This window comes from Aquarana catesbeiana, linkage group LG07 (assembly GCF_042186555.1).
Source record: "Aquarana catesbeiana isolate 2022-GZ linkage group LG07, ASM4218655v1, whole genome shotgun sequence".
NCBI classification, from domain to species: domain Eukaryota; kingdom Metazoa; phylum Chordata; class Amphibia; order Anura; family Ranidae; genus Aquarana; species Aquarana catesbeiana.
The window spans coordinates 286,309,890-286,325,498 of NC_133330.1; the positions used below are offsets into that span (position 1 = coordinate 286,309,890).

The following is a 15,609-nucleotide window of genomic DNA, read 5'->3' on the forward strand; positions in this document are numbered from 1 at the left end:
GTAATTACGGTAGTGTCCCCATGTCAATTTGACAAGGCATATTCCTAAAGATTACCATACATGTTACCATCTGATCTCCATTAGATCTGCTAGCAATTGTGTAGTGTGAGGGCCTGCCCTATTGCATACAGATTGATTGTATAGTTCATGCAGGCACTCATATTACAGAATTGTGATAAATGTAAAGTCGATTGTATAAAAAAAGCTACAAAAAGGCTGTACGCAGATGCAGTTTGCTGGCTGCCCACTAGATGGCTCTGGTCTCACAGTAAAGGAAAAGGTTAGACTTCATGTACATTAGCCTACTCTGGCAGCTACTAAACTTGAGTTTAGGAGCATTTGGCGTTTTTTTGTCAAAGCTCCTAAACTCAACTCCATTAAAGCCTTTGTGTCAATGTACACATAGGCTTTTAGCAGAGTTTAGGAGCTGCCATGTCTTAAGAGCTTTAACCTTCCTCTCCTGAATGCGGACGTATCACGTTCAGGATGGGAACGTTTTGACCGCCGGCCACAGTAAAATGGAAAACATGCCAAAAAGGTGTTTGGATTTTGCCATGTCTTGCCTTTTCCCGCAGTAATTGTAGGCCTGTGTACAAAGAAGCCTTAGAAGCCAGTGATGGCTCCCTTTTAGCGAAGTTCCTCCTTAGTGATGTAGTGAATGTTGTGACAAACTGCCCGACACCCCGCTTAGGTGCTTCCGCCAAACTGTGCCTCCTGCCCTCAAACCCCTCCAGCAGACCGAGTGCGAATACCAGCCCTTTATCCCAAGCATCGTACACTGACAAGAAGTTGAGGTAAAAACCCAAGGAATGACTCTTTATTAAAACTCAGACACATACTTTACACCCCCAGGAGGATATTCCCCTCTTGGGGATATTAGCATGACAATGCAAACTTCAAACAGCAATCCAATTAACAACTAACCGTGATCTTAATTAGACAGAAAGCAAATTAACAACTAGTCACCTAAACAAGCCTAGGTTACTCAGGTCAGTGCCCACCCAGATAGTTTGGCACCAGTTCCCCAAAAAGAAGACCCAGGGCTATCCAAATCTCATTAACCCGCCTTCACTGGTGTAATCTGGACAAGTCATCACAAGACAAAACTCTATACAATGTCCCAGCAGTCTGAAAAAGTGAAATTAATTTATCTTCATAGATTTCTTGAGGGATATTGTTGATAAATATTTCTGTTCCAAGTGGAGGAACCCAGTCTGCAGTAGGGCTACCATATTTCCTCTGACCATTAACATGTACAAGTGAAAGGATTGGTACTGGACTTCATAGGCACTGAGATATACAAATTTTATTACAAAAATAATCTTATTAACAAATTGATTAAAACAAACACAACCAGACAGAGACTAAAACTTTGCAAAATATGAAATGCCTATATGCTTTTAACAATACATAACCCAAACACCAAGAGGTAAATTCCTGAATGGTTAGGACAATGTCCTTTGTTAAATGAAACAGACTGTTCCATTGGGCTTGGTGTGAGTTGATGATAGTGTACAGTCACCCGGCTCTACATGTTACGCATGTGAACGCTTCTTCAGGAGCTTAGGCATGCATTAGTTATACACATCACCCAGGAGTGGATAAGAGTAGGTTGGTGTACAAGATACGGCGATTGTTGCAAGCAGAGATCAGTGCATGTATAGCAACAGTAACAGCAATACGTCTAGGGAGAGTCATTTCTCAGTGGTTGCAGCACAGGGGTAGTCTCATTTCTTTTTTCTTTTTGTATAGCTGACCATCTCTTGTATCATGTCCGAGGTCTCTGACCATCTCTTGTATTATGGCCATAATCTGGCCGACTTTTGTATTATGTCCATAGTCTCTGGTCATCTTTTGTATTATGTCCATAGTCTCTGGCCATCTCTTGTATAATGCCATTAGTATTTGACTATATCCTGTTGTGTGTCTGTCTCTGACACTGAATTTTATGTGCAGCCCTTTGGTGTTGTTGGGGACCACCACTGCTGTAGACCCCGCTGCACATAGCGGCTGTGATGCCCCACATTGCTGAGGTAGATGTCTGTACACCACAATACACAGCCTCGGAGTTTCCATTATAATGCTTGCAGTGGCAAGTGTACATTGGTCAGCACAGGCTGTGCTGACCAATGAGAGGCACATCTGAAGCTGCTTCTTCTGCTAAGCTGTCCATGAAGAAAGAAGCTGAACCCACACTGAATGCAGGCACTTGATGGTTGGACTGGCAGAAGATCTCCATAAATGACTTGTGTTTAAACACGTACATTTCTCCTAATGACTTTGCGTGTAACTGTGTGCGCATTTACACACATAACATCTGATGTACGACCCCAAACACAGCATGTCCTACTTTTCTGTATGTTGATAAACATGTCACACTTTTTCGTTTGTATGCCGTCATTGATTCCTATAAATGCATATAACACTATACGCTATCTAAATGCAATATTTATACGCCACCATGGAAGAGCCCTTAATTATGTATACTTGTTAACATGCATTACATATTTTTCAGGTTTGGTTGCGGACTCTACACACAACCAAAAAAGCGGAAATGTGGACAGGGCCTGCAACTATTGAAAATGTAGGTGGGCCCTGTCACTCTTGGAAATGTGGGTGGGGCCTGCTGCTGTTGGAAATGTGGGCGAGGCTTTACACTATTGGAAATGTGGGTGGGCCCTGTCACTGTTGAAAACGTTGGCGAGGCCTGTCACTGTTGGAAATGTGGGTGGGGCCTGTCACCATTGTAATTTTTCTACAGGTTACCATCGTAGAATTAGAGGAGGTCTAGTGCTAGAATTATTGCTCTCGCTCAGGCAATACCACACGTGTGGCACAAGCACCGTTTACATATAACCTATGAATGTGTTCGCCACTGTGCGCAAGTTCGCGGGGACGGGGCTGCTATAAAAATAAAAAAAATTACATTTATTTTATTACTTTTTTTTCACTGTTCAGTTAAAAAAAAATGTTATCACTTTTATTGCCATCGCAAGGATGTAGACATCCCTTTGCAATAACAATATAGCTTTACAAGTCCTCTTTGTGGAAAGATCTGGGGTCTAAAATACCCCAACTCTCTCCTCTACCCTTAAATGCAAAAACATTTTGATCAATTGCTTTGTTTTAAAAAAAAAAAAAAAAAAAAAAGGCCTTGTTTACATTGGGCCGTAACCGGAAGTGATGTCACGACGTCGCTCTGATCCTTCTAGGGCAGTGATGGAGAACCTTGCTACACTGCAGAGTGCTCATGCACTCTGTAGTGTAGTAGAGCATCATGGGAAATGTAGTTCCAAAACATCTGGGATGCCAAGTTACCCCATCACTGTCCTAGGGCATAGAGATGAGCTTTTGGCAAGTTTAACCTTTGGCGCCAATAACGCTGGCCCTTTAAGGGGTTTTGGATGCCAGGAGGTGGGGTTTATGATCATGTGACCGCTGGGATTGTCTGTTACAGGATTAGAGCAAGCAGCGATCGTGAGCATTCCGTTAGCTGCCGGAAACGTGCACGGCACACCTGTTTTTTGCAATATTGCCTGGTGCCAAGGAGCATATTTGCGTGCTATTGATGACAAGAGGTTAAACATAGTGCACAGATGTGGCCCTTTAGACAGGAGGGATGTCTAAATGCGCTTGCTTTTCTGCATGTTCCTGTGCCTTGCATTATAGGACAGTCCATTCATTTCAATGGGTTGCCCTATGTGTGCTAAATGTGCAAAAATCATTGTACTCTGGTACCATGCATTTTGGCTTATGCAAACGTTGATGGTGTTGGGTTCCATTAGGCTGCATTCACACCTTTTTGAGCATTTTTCCTGCATTTTTTTTTTTTTTTTTTTTGTACATTTTTCTATAGCGTTTTTGAGCATTGGTGGGTTTTTTAGCCAATAGAGAAAACGCACCTGTTGTAACATTTGTTGATAGGTTTTTCAGCCTTATTTTTAGCTTTTCCATTGGCTTTTATTTCTTTTTATTATTATTGTTATTCATTTTTATTTATTTATTTATTTTTTGTTAGGGTAAAGGGTTAAGGTTTGGGTTAGGGATTACATTTTTATTTATTATCTTATTGTTATTTATTGTTATTTTGTTTGTTAGGGTTGGGTTGTTAACGCTACTACTACTAATAATAAATGTAAAATAAATACACAAGTAATAAAAAATAATCATAAATAAATACAATAAATGAATACTATGTAATAACAAATAAATATCCCCTTAAATTGGTAGTAAACTCTGTTACACCCCTTATACCTACAGGTAAGCCTATAATAAAGCTTACCTGTAGGTACCGTGAATATCTCCTAAACTTGCACAGTTTAGGAGATATTCAGAATGCATGCAGCCGGTGACACCACTGGCGCATGCATACAGTGCCGAACCTTCAGAGCCTGTGCTATAAACGTCGGCAGTGATGTCATCGCGCCCTCTGCCACTTATGTAGCCGGAGGCTGCGAACCCGGAAGACCAGGTGAGGATGGAAGCCCTCTCAGCGATGACAGCATTGGTGCTGGAGGGCTTCGTTCCAAGGCAAGTCTCTCATAATGTGCTAGTATGTGATGCATACTAGCACATTATGAGATTGCCTTTCAGGGGATATTTTTTTTTCCCCATCCACTGCGGTTTACTACCGCTTAAAAAAAAATAAATAATAAACACTCAACCCTAACCCAAAATAAATAAATTATTATTAATAATATTATTTTTTGGGGTGTTTATTATTAATAATAATAATTTATTTAATATTTTCTTTTAAGGTTAGGGGTTAAAGTGTTTGTGAAGCTAATATTTTTTTTTTCTACCGTTCCCTCTGATATAGAACACTAAGCTCCCCAGTAGATGTCATTTCTAAAAATATGCTGTATATTATCTTTCTTCAGAGCACCGTTCGGCGCTCAGCTGACTGAGCCTGCTGGTCTCCTGTCCCAATCTGACAGCTGCAAGGGGAGGTGCTGGGAAACCCCCACTGATGTCAGCCAAGACGAGGAGAGGAGGAACGGGCAGTCACGTGAGCACCGGAGGGTGCTCTGAAGTAAGCTATTATACCGCATATTTTTAGAAATGACATCCACTGGGGAGCTTAGTGTTCTATATCAGTGGGAACTATAGAAGGAAAATGTTGTTATTTTACTGCAGGAGGGGAGGGTTGGGAACTGATGGGCAGAGAGGGGAGGAGCACACAGGAGGGCTGCGGCTGATGGAGGCACATACTCTGACCACGGTGTCAGGGCTCAGCAGCCATGATTATCGTGGTCAGTTTACAGGAGAGAGGGTATAGCCAGGCAGGATCAGCCAGGTATTACAGGGGGGCAAATGACACAGCACAAGCACTGTGCTGTATAACATGCTTTAAGGGAACAGGATCAATATTTTTTTTTTTCTTGGGAGTTAACAAACGCTTTAAAGTATAACTAAAGACAAGACTTTTTTTTTGTTTGTTTTGGACAGAGTGGAGAGGGATTCGATTACCTGTCCTTTTTTATTGCAGTCTGTGCCCTCGTTAGGGAGATTCACCCTCTCTATTTTCCGCACGGCAGTGTGAACCCAGCCTGAAAGTGAAAGAGAACCCATATTTTGTGTTGTCCCCAGAAAAGTAATAGTGGGGAAATCTTCCAATGTGGACATTAGTTCTAGTGATCTGGGGGTCCCCAAGGTATTTCCTTAATTTTCAAGGATTTTCTCTCACTTCCTGTTTGGTTATGGGACAGGAAGCGAAGGGAAATCTCTGCAATGGGACACAGATGGTGAAAAAGAAATCTGACAGGGGTGTAACCCTCCCCTTGCTTAATCCAAAATGACAAAAAAAAGCCTATAGTTCTACTTTAATCATTATTTATTTATTATTAATTAATGATGATTTTTAGTTATGTGTATTTATTTTACATTTATTTATTCATATATTACAAGTTTTTTGGGTTTTTTTTTTACATTTTTTTCATTTGAGCAGAATATCGCACAAAAACATGCAAATCTGCCCAATTTGAGCTACAGAAAAGCTCCAGAACTTTTTTGAGCCTCAGGTGTTTGGCTTCAGGTGACCTGGAGTGGAGATGTGAGCTGTCTCCACAGAGAATCATTGATTGATTGTTTTTTTTCTCCTCCAGTGGTTTAAGCATCGTACACACGATCGGATTTTCCGCAGACAAAACCTAAAAATTTTGTCCGAAGGCGTGTGCCTGGACTTCGTCTTGCATACAAACGTCAAGGAATTGTCGGCCAACAAACACGAATGTAGTGATGTACTATGTGATTTTTCAGCTCTTTAGCGGCACCCTTTGGGCTCCTTCTGCTAATTTTGTGTTAGTAGAAGTTTGGTGAGTGTTGATTCACGCTTTTCATTTCATGCTTTTCAGTTAGTTTCTGAATGGACGTTTGTCAACCAGACCTGTTGTGGAATCGGAGGAGATAACGTGTTATTTATTATTGGCCTTGGAGTTATTGCTTTGACCCAAGTCCAGTCCAGGAACAGGAGGATTTCTTGGACCAAAAATTGGTTGCTTTATTAATCGTGACCAATTATGTCATATGTCTTTGCTGCGGGAGCTCCAGGAGAATACCGTTTCCCTGAAAATAAGACCTAGCGTGATTGTCGGTGATGGCTTCAATATAAGCCCTACCCCCCCCAAATAAGCCTTACCCTGTTTCCCCGAAAATAAGACCTACAAGGACTTTAACTAGGGCTTATTAGGGGGGTAGGGCTTATATTGCAGCTATCACAGACAATCACGCTAGGTCTTATTTTCGGGGGAAACAGGGTAATCCATATGTTTTTTGGAATTATCTGCGGATGACGGACCCCTGCTTTCACCAACTCTTGGCATTGTTGACCCCCTATATTAAGAAGCAGGACACATGCATGAGGCCTTTATTTTATTTTTTGGTTCAATAATTTTGATTTGGTATATTTTTGGATGCATAGAATGCACTTTTTGGTTAAGTTCTATTGGCAGGTAGCATGTCTATTTTTTTTTTTTTTTTAATGCACAATAAAAAAATTGTGTAGAATAATACTTGGCTATGTGTTTTACTTCAAATGACAGTTTGGGAGTAGGCAGTTACATTTAAAAAAAATACAATGTAAAATTGATAAGGGACACCAACATAGTTGTATCTTTGATCTTAAAAACTACGGGATAATAGTGTTGTGGTAACTTGCCCAAATAAAAAAAACAAAAAAAAAACATAATAATATTATTCTTTATCACTAGAAAAAAAAGCCTTTGAAAATTTGTTTGCAATAACTCCATCAGTATCACCAGCAAAGCTTTCCCATTAACCACTTCAATACCGGGCACTTATACACCTTCCTGCCCAAGCCAATTTTCAGTACCCAAACAAATTTTTTTTATCATTTTGTTCCCACAAATAGAGCTTTCTTTTGGTGGTATTTGATCACCTCTGCAATTTTTATTTTTTGCGCAACAAATAAAAAAGACTGAAAATTTTTTTTTAAAAAAGGGTTTTTTTTGTTTCTGTTAATTTTTGTAAATAAGTACGTTTTCTTCTTCAACGACGGGCACTGATATGGCTGCACTGACGGGCACCGATGAGGTGGCACTCATACGTGGCATTGATGGGCACTCATACGTGGCATTGATGGGCACTCATACGTGGCATTGATGGGAACTTATGGGTGGCACTGATGGACACTGATGGGTGGCATTGCTGGGCATCACTGATTTTATTTGTGCCATAGAGGTGCCAGTCAGTGCCCATTTGTGGGCACTGATTGGCATACGTTGGGCTTTAATTTGCACATGTGGATGGCCATGGGGCATGTACCTGGCCATCCACATGTTAGGTGCTTCCCTGGTGGTCCAGTGTGGGCATCCAAGGGGGGGCTGTGCTGATAAACAATCCAGCACAGACCCCCGTCAGGAGAGCCGCTGATTGGCTCTCCCCTACTCGTGTCTGTCAGACACGAGTGAGGAAAAGCTGATCAACGGCTCTTCCTGTTTACATCGTGATCACCCGTGATTGGACACGGCTGATCACGTGGTAAAGAGCCTCCGTCGGAGGCTCTTTACCGAGATCAGTGTAGCGGTGCGTCAGACTGACACAGCACCACCAATCACCGCGATGCGTGCCCCCAGTCATATGATGCCCAGTCAGGATAACTGAACCACCGCCCGGCCGTCATTTTGCTATAGGCTGGGCGGGAAGTGGTTAAAGAAGAAGAGAATTGTGCGCTGCATTTGGAGATTTCATAATTTGCTTTGTCGCGAATGTTAACTCTCCATTACAAACGCTAGTTTACAAGACCGACTGCTTCTGGCTCGTCCTTGCTTCTGATCATGCGTGTTTGGACTTTTGTCCGACGCACTTGTGTGCACACACTCGGAAAATCCGACAACACACATTTGTCCGTGGAAAATCCGACAATCGTCTGATGGAGCGTACAAACGGTCGGATTTTCCCAACAGCCTGTCATCACACATTTCTCGTCGGAAAATCCGATCGTGTGTACGAGGCTTAAGCGCTTCAAGCTTTGTGTGAATGGGGCCTTAAGAAAAATGTCGCTCACTGGGTGTCTGCAGAGGGCAGCGCGTTTCTGTGCGGTTTATTTTTTTCTTTTCACGTGTTCCGCACAGTGCCCAGAGTGAGCACGCTCTGTCTGAGGGTCCCCCATTACTATGGTAACACAGCACATTCCAGTCAGGGAGTAATGGAATCTATTATAGAACAGCTCACTGTACCTGAAGGGGGCGGTTCAAGGACCACAGAAATCCAACAGTAAATATTTTATAATACAATCAGACCCCTCCACACACATACCAATCGCTTCAACCTGCCTTCCCCACTCAAGATGGCTGCCAGCTCCGCCCACCCCGCCCGACGCGTGCCAGGGGAGAGGGGCGGATCACTTCCGGGTGACCGAAGCAGGAGAGTGAAGGTATTTTGACATAGCACTTCCGGAGCGCTGTGTTCCGGCGGTGGCCCCGTCCCGGCCCGTCCGCGCCCCCGGAGGTAGGTGCCATTCCCTGTGGGGGAGGAGGGAATAATAGGTGGAGGGTGGGGCGCGGCTTGGCAGGGGAAAAGCCTTGTTCTCCCGGCAGTGGGTGGGGCCAACCAGCTATCAGCCCGCCCACTGCCACCTTCACTGGCCCGAAAACATTCCCCCCCCCCTCCTCCTCCTCCTTCGGGGTCACCTGAGATCAGAGAGTGCGGAGCCCCGGGGGACATGGAGGGCGTTGTGTCCGGGGAGGGGGGGGAGATGTACAGGAGACATGTAGTGCAGAGCTCACACCTTACAAGCTGCACCGGTGATCCTGCCAGCCACACACTTCCTGTCCTGGGGTGACAACCCTCACTGTACACAATGCATTGAGAGGCAGCGTTGTCACCGCTGCTGATTTGGACTACAAACCCCTCCCTCCCCTCCTCCTCTATAGTACATCAGGGGAGGGGATAGTAATGTGATGGTGACAGCGTGTCTCCTCTATAGACACTGGAAGGGACATTCACTCCATGTCTCCGTACATCGATGCCGGGGCACCTAGAGATCAATTGCCTGCTAGTTCACACCATGACAGCGCTGTATACAAATGGGGAGAGGATGGAGGTTGGGTTGTCATTCACATTGGAGCGACTTGTCATATGACAAGGTACACCCTATTACCAGCGATGGCACCAATCACATCCGCGCCACACATCGCTTTTCAGAAGTAGTTCCTGCACTACGCCTGGTGATTTCGGGGGGGGGGGGGGGGGGGGACTTGCATAGACATCTGTCCATGAAGCCGCACACGGGTTTTTTTTTTTTTAAAGGCGCACTGACATTCGGCTTAGAAATCATGTGATTTCAGATGAAGGCGAATGATTTCAAAGCCGCATTCTATGTGAAGGAGGGGTTACACAGCACAGCTCATCATCGATCACACATCACCGTGCCTAGACCTGCATGGAATTACACAGGTTCTGTGGCTGATTCAGGTGGTAATTAAACTCACTTGGTGCCTTATTTGTATTTAATTAGCCTCAGAACCTGTGTAATTCAAAGGTGTTCAGGTTTAAAGGGATGAGGTGGCAACTCTACTCGGATCGGATTCCATAGAAAACAATGGGTGGTCCGATCGGAACGTTTGTGTAAAAGGGGTCTTAGAAGTAGAGATGAACTTGGCGGAATGCAAACTGGTCCCTTGCTGAACTCTCTCTTAGCGGAGTTCCAGCCTGTATGTAAAAAAAAAAAAAATGGAAGTCAGCAGGTACAAATACTGTAGCTGCTGACATTTAATACAAGGACACTTACCTGTCCAGGGCGCCTGCAATGTCGGCACCGCAAGCTGATCCGTCCATCGGCTTCGGGTGGAGGCGCCGGCATCTTCACTAAGGGAAACAACAAGTGAAGCCTTGCGGCTACACAGCCTGTTTCCTACTGCGCATTCGTGAGTTGCGCTGCGCTTTTCTGAATGGTCCCATCGTCTTCTGGGACCTGTGAGTCTCCCAGAAGGCAACAGGGAGGGGGGAAGGAGGAGGGGCTGGAAACTTTGTAGATCGCGGCATCTTTGTGCTGCGATCTTACCCGGAAGTGGGAGTGGGTACCTGGATTTAACAGGTATCCACCCCCTCCCCAAAAAAAGTGCCAAATGTGGCAGGGGAGGGTGCAAATAAGCAGAGCTTTCACTTTCGGGTGGAGCTCCACTTTAAGCCTCATTCCTGCCCCACAGATCACATGGGTGGGCGAGAATGATGCGGCCCACAGCTCATTGGAGTTCAGCTTGAGAGGAGCCTAAAGGACGCGACTGAGCTTGTCTAAGGGGGGAGGGGGGGGGGTATAATAAAAAAGCTGAGACAAAGTATTGCCCCCCCCCCCCCCAATTCAAACATTGCAGCCTAACAGCGCTGTACATGTGCTGCGGCATTTCTATCTCAGGCTGCAGAGTCTGTCAGGTGGCATCACCCGTCATCTAACTCACGCATTGAGATCAGTGAGGTTGCCCCGGCTGGCAGTTGCAGCACAGTTTCCCAATCTATAATTGATGTTTTTACATAAAAAAAAAAGGGGGGGGGATAGGAAGCAGCAGTAGCACCTCCTCAACACCTGTCAGCCAATACTATACCACCCTCTGAAAAGAGATCCACCTCAGATGGCTTTTACAGGGTGATAATCCTTAGAAAGGTCTGAAAGAACTCTAGGGACTCGTTCACAAATGCAGCAAACACTGCAACTCCTGTGAAAAGCGATCCACGTTTGGTGGAGGTAAGGTGACAACATGTCACCTTCCCACCGCCTGATTTAAACCTGTAATTGCTGTACTACTGCACCACAATCATGTGCATTGTGGTTCTAGTGTGGCCCCATAGAACCGGATCAATCGCATACTGCCGCAGCACCGCCCATCAAAAGTGACATGCTGTTAAGGTTTTATTGCAGCTACAGACATAAGCAGCTGTATCTTTAGTGCCCATGCGAGGGGGGGGGGGGCGATAAAGCTACAGCTTAACCACTTCCTTTCACTGTCCCCCAACCTTCACGCTTGCAGCAGTCCTTGCCACTCTCTGAAAGGTGCGCAGTGAGTTGCTTTTCAGGGGGAGGTTGACAGGTGGCTGGTAGGCAAACTGTTGCTTCTTCACTGCCTGTTTTAATGTTCGAAAGTCTGCACAGCCATGCCGCAAACGCTTGCATGAAATGCGCCACGGCCCCCATTCACTTGTAGGGGTCGCGTAAGGTGGTTTAATTTTAGCATTTGTACAGAGCAGCTGCATGTTCTTCTTTAGGTGGGCAGCCAGGGGGCGGTAAAACCTTGTTTCAACCACCTGTTTTTATATAACGCTGCCCTGTGAATGAGGCTTAAGCCCACATTCACATCGGGCCGTTTTGACATGCGATTCCCAAATAGTTCCTGCACTTTTGGCGACTTCGGGGGCAATTTCAATAGACATCTGTTCATGAAACCGCACAGATGTTTCTGAGATTGCCCCGAAGTCGGGACTGACATGTGGGTATGAAATGGTGTGAGTTCAGCTGAATCAGTGTATCAGTGTGATTCTAGGATAAAGGAGTGTTGTCATCCTGAGAAAAGAAAACATGTTACCGATGGGTAAATCGAGAGGCCAGAGAGCCCCCCCCCCCCACCTGCCTGTGTAATGGGAGGAGGTGTAGTATTTGAAAAAGGAGGAGCACTGGTATGTTTTATTCAGGGAAAGGATTATGGAAAGGGGTAGAGGGATTTTTGGAAATGTTGAAGGTAAACTTACATTTTAATAGAAGTCCTTTCCATAGAAATGAACAGTATTTTTCTGTGCATGTGCATAACTGAGGGACTGGACAGAGCTTGCAGCATTGCCTTTGTTTCTCTTTGACGGGCCACACAATAGGTGTCTGGCAGGAGAGGGGGCAGGTGTGTATAAGAGTTTGGGGGGATAGAATGAGGTAAAAAAAGTGGCTTTGTCAGGGGTAAAATACTGCAAATAAACTTGCCCTGCAAAAGAAGAGCTCTTATAATTACTTCTCCAGGGGTCTGTGTGTCCTACCTTTCCTCCGTTCCAGCACTGTAGTCTCAGTTTTTTTTGGGCATTTGACCCTTTGGAGCGTGTTGGATACCTGCGTCCCCCAATGAACACTGTGGTTTCATCCTCCAGCCCCTATGTCATTCAACGCACACTGTGGTTCCATCCTCTGACCCCTTCATCACTCAACGCACACTGTGGTTCCATCCTCTGTCCCCTACATCACTCAACGCACACTGTGGTTCCATCCTCTGACCCCTACATCACTCAACGCACACTGTGGTTCCATCCTCTGACCCCTACATCACTCAACGCACACTGTGGTTCCATCCTCTGACCCCTACATCACTCAACGCACACTGTGGTTCCAGTCTCTGACCCCCTACATCACTCAACATGCTTTATAACAGGGCTTGACAAATTTGTTTTGAATCTAGGAGCCAGATAAAAAAGTTAGGAGCCATTTTTTTTTAACTAACAAACCCTATGGTTGGAACATGTAACATGTGTGCTTTGTTCACCATTGTAAATATTTACTGTAACGGAACCGCTTCCCACACCCTGCTTGAGTCCTTCCGTCATATACCTCTTCCTCCAGTCTGGACCTTCAGATATCATATAGTACAGCCACATGTTGTAACCAAGAACCAGGAGAGACTAGCTCACTTACAAACTGGAAAATGGAATGTTTTATTGACCAAGGATAAAGGCTTTTTATACACTTGAAAAGTATGTCAGTCCTCTACATACACAATAACCCAAATATTAACCCAAAACATCACACAATGGGTTAGATAACGAGGTAGGGCTGACCTATGGCTACCCCCCGCCCCCCTCTCCTCTAGCAACTACTAGCTGACACTTATATAATTAGCATGCAAATTAATGCAGTACTTAAACCAGCCCAGGTGAACAGACTGCCCGGCAACAAGGGTAAAGCAGAGTACATTTTACATTATCCTAAGTATAAATACAGAACACCTTATTAAACAGACATTCGCAGAAGACCTCAGTAGCAGACTGTCAGGTCAGAATCAAACAAACCAGGAATAGTCTTTATATATTTCCTGGGAGATATGGTGGATAAATATTACTGTCCCATCTAAAGTAATCCAAACCACATTCTCAGTGTCCATTAAAGCGGAGTTCCACCCAGCAGTGGAGCTTCCACTCGTTGTACTCCTTCCCCTCTCCGGTGTCACATTTGGCACCTTCCGGGGGGGAGGGGGGGACAGGAGCCTCAGCCGCGGGTATTTGCGTTATCGCTGGGGCTCCCTCCTCCTCCCCCTGTCGCCGGGCCAGTAGGAGAGAGGAGCGGAGCCTCGCACATGCACAGTAGTGTTCCCGTTGTGAAGCCGTAAGGCTACACTGCTGGGTTCCTTTACTCGCAATGGCGGCGGCAGCACCCGACAGCTGATGGAAACATCAGCTGCGGTGCTGACATTGCTGGACTCCAGGACAGGTAAATGTCCTATTATTAAAAGTCAGCAGCTCCAGTATGTGCAGCTGCTGGCTTTTAATTTTTGCAGCGGTGGGCGGACCCCCGCTTTAAATGGTGGTCCATCATTAGAGAATGATCTGCTCTCTCCCTGGGCCATAGTCAGTGGGTAAGAGGCTTACTCATAGTCCTCTCCAGAAGCCCCTATCTTGGTTAGGTCTGTCACATTTACATATATTCAATTATAGAAACTCAGGTACTTTCCTGGGAGTTTACTTTAGCTGCCGTGATGTCTGTAAAGACAGAACTTTCAAGAGAGGTAGAAAACCCTTTCAGCGAGGTAACATCGATGATTGTGAGTCATACAACCCTTTTAGGGGGAAAGATTTAAACAAAGCTTTGCATGTATATAAGTATAGATAATGGTGGCGCTGCTTACGTGGCTAACCCGTATATATTTTTCTGTATTTAGTTGCATTTCAAAGGGGGTTTCCAGTGTTTAAAACCTAGCCACTGACTCAGATGCCTCTTTACAGGCTTGTAACAGCAGGGGAAAAACACTGATTGTATTGTTTACTTCCATTTTGCTTTCTTGCGCTCTGAAAGATTTTACCCCCTCTTCATGACCAGGCCGTGTTTTGCTATGTGGCGCTGCTTTAACTGATGTTCATACAACGCTGTACTCAAATGAAAATCTTGTTTGTTTTTTTTCACACAAATAGAGCTTTCTTTTGGTGATATTTGATCACCTCTGAGTTTTTATTTTTATTATATAAAAGAAAAAAGACAATTTTAAAGAAAATAAAACTATATTTTTTACTTTTTGCTATAAAACATTTTCCCATTAAAAAAAAAAAAAAAAAATGAAAAACAAAATTAAATCTCTTAATACATTTTGGACAAAATGTCTTTGGTAAAAAAAAAATCCCAATAAGGCTCCTTTCAGATGTAGTGGAATCCATCAAGCAGATCCGCTTTCTTCGTGGGGGATCGCTCTGTTTTCTATGGGGCGATCAGATAGAAACAAACTACCTGTCCGTTTCCATCTGACTCTCATCTGATCCACTGGGCGGATGTTTTTAGCGGACCGTATCTGATTCCAGTGGACAATGACATCTCCATAGAGAACAATAAGTGGTTTGATCGGGTCTGCCTGAAAAACTGATAGGCAAACCTGATCGGTTGCTGGTGTGAAAGAGGCCTAAGTGTATATTGATTGGTTAGTGTGAAAGTTATAGCTTCTACAAACTATGGTGTATATATACTGGAATTTATATATATATATATATTTTTTTTTATACTAGTAATGACGGCAATCAGCGACTTTTAACCGGACTGCGATACTCAGCAGTCAGTCAGACACTTTGTGGGAATTAACTGCCACTGACATCACCAGCGCCATTATTACAGTGATCAGTGTTAATAATATGCACTGTACTGACACTGGGCAGGATGGGGTTAATATCCAGGGCGATTAAGGGGTTAAATATGTGCCTAACGTGTTTTTGTGTGTACGGTATGCTGCTTTCATTGCCTGCTTAGCAACTAGATCCCCTGTCGCTAAAAAAAATAAATAGAAATAAATAAATGCACATTTTTTTTTTTTTACCTGCACCTGCAAAAAGATTTGCATTTATTCTTTTTTTTAAAAAAGATAAATTTATCGTTTAAAGTGATTATAAAGCTTTATTTTTATTTTTTATTTTTTTTTATTTAAAAAA

At 44.1% G+C, this 15,609-nt stretch overlaps 1 protein-coding gene across 1 annotated transcript in view; it reads left to right on the forward strand.

Moving 5' to 3' along the window:
• The first annotated feature begins 8,892 nt into the window (after positions 1-8,892).
• Positions 8,893-15,609, forward strand: part of ZBTB37 (zinc finger and BTB domain containing 37) — a 40,228-nt gene continuing 33,511 nt past the window's right edge. The window contains exon 1 of the mRNA XM_073593436.1: positions 8,893-8,967. The gene's annotated coding sequence lies outside the window, so the exon portion shown is untranslated. The remainder of the gene's footprint in view (positions 8,968-15,609) is intronic.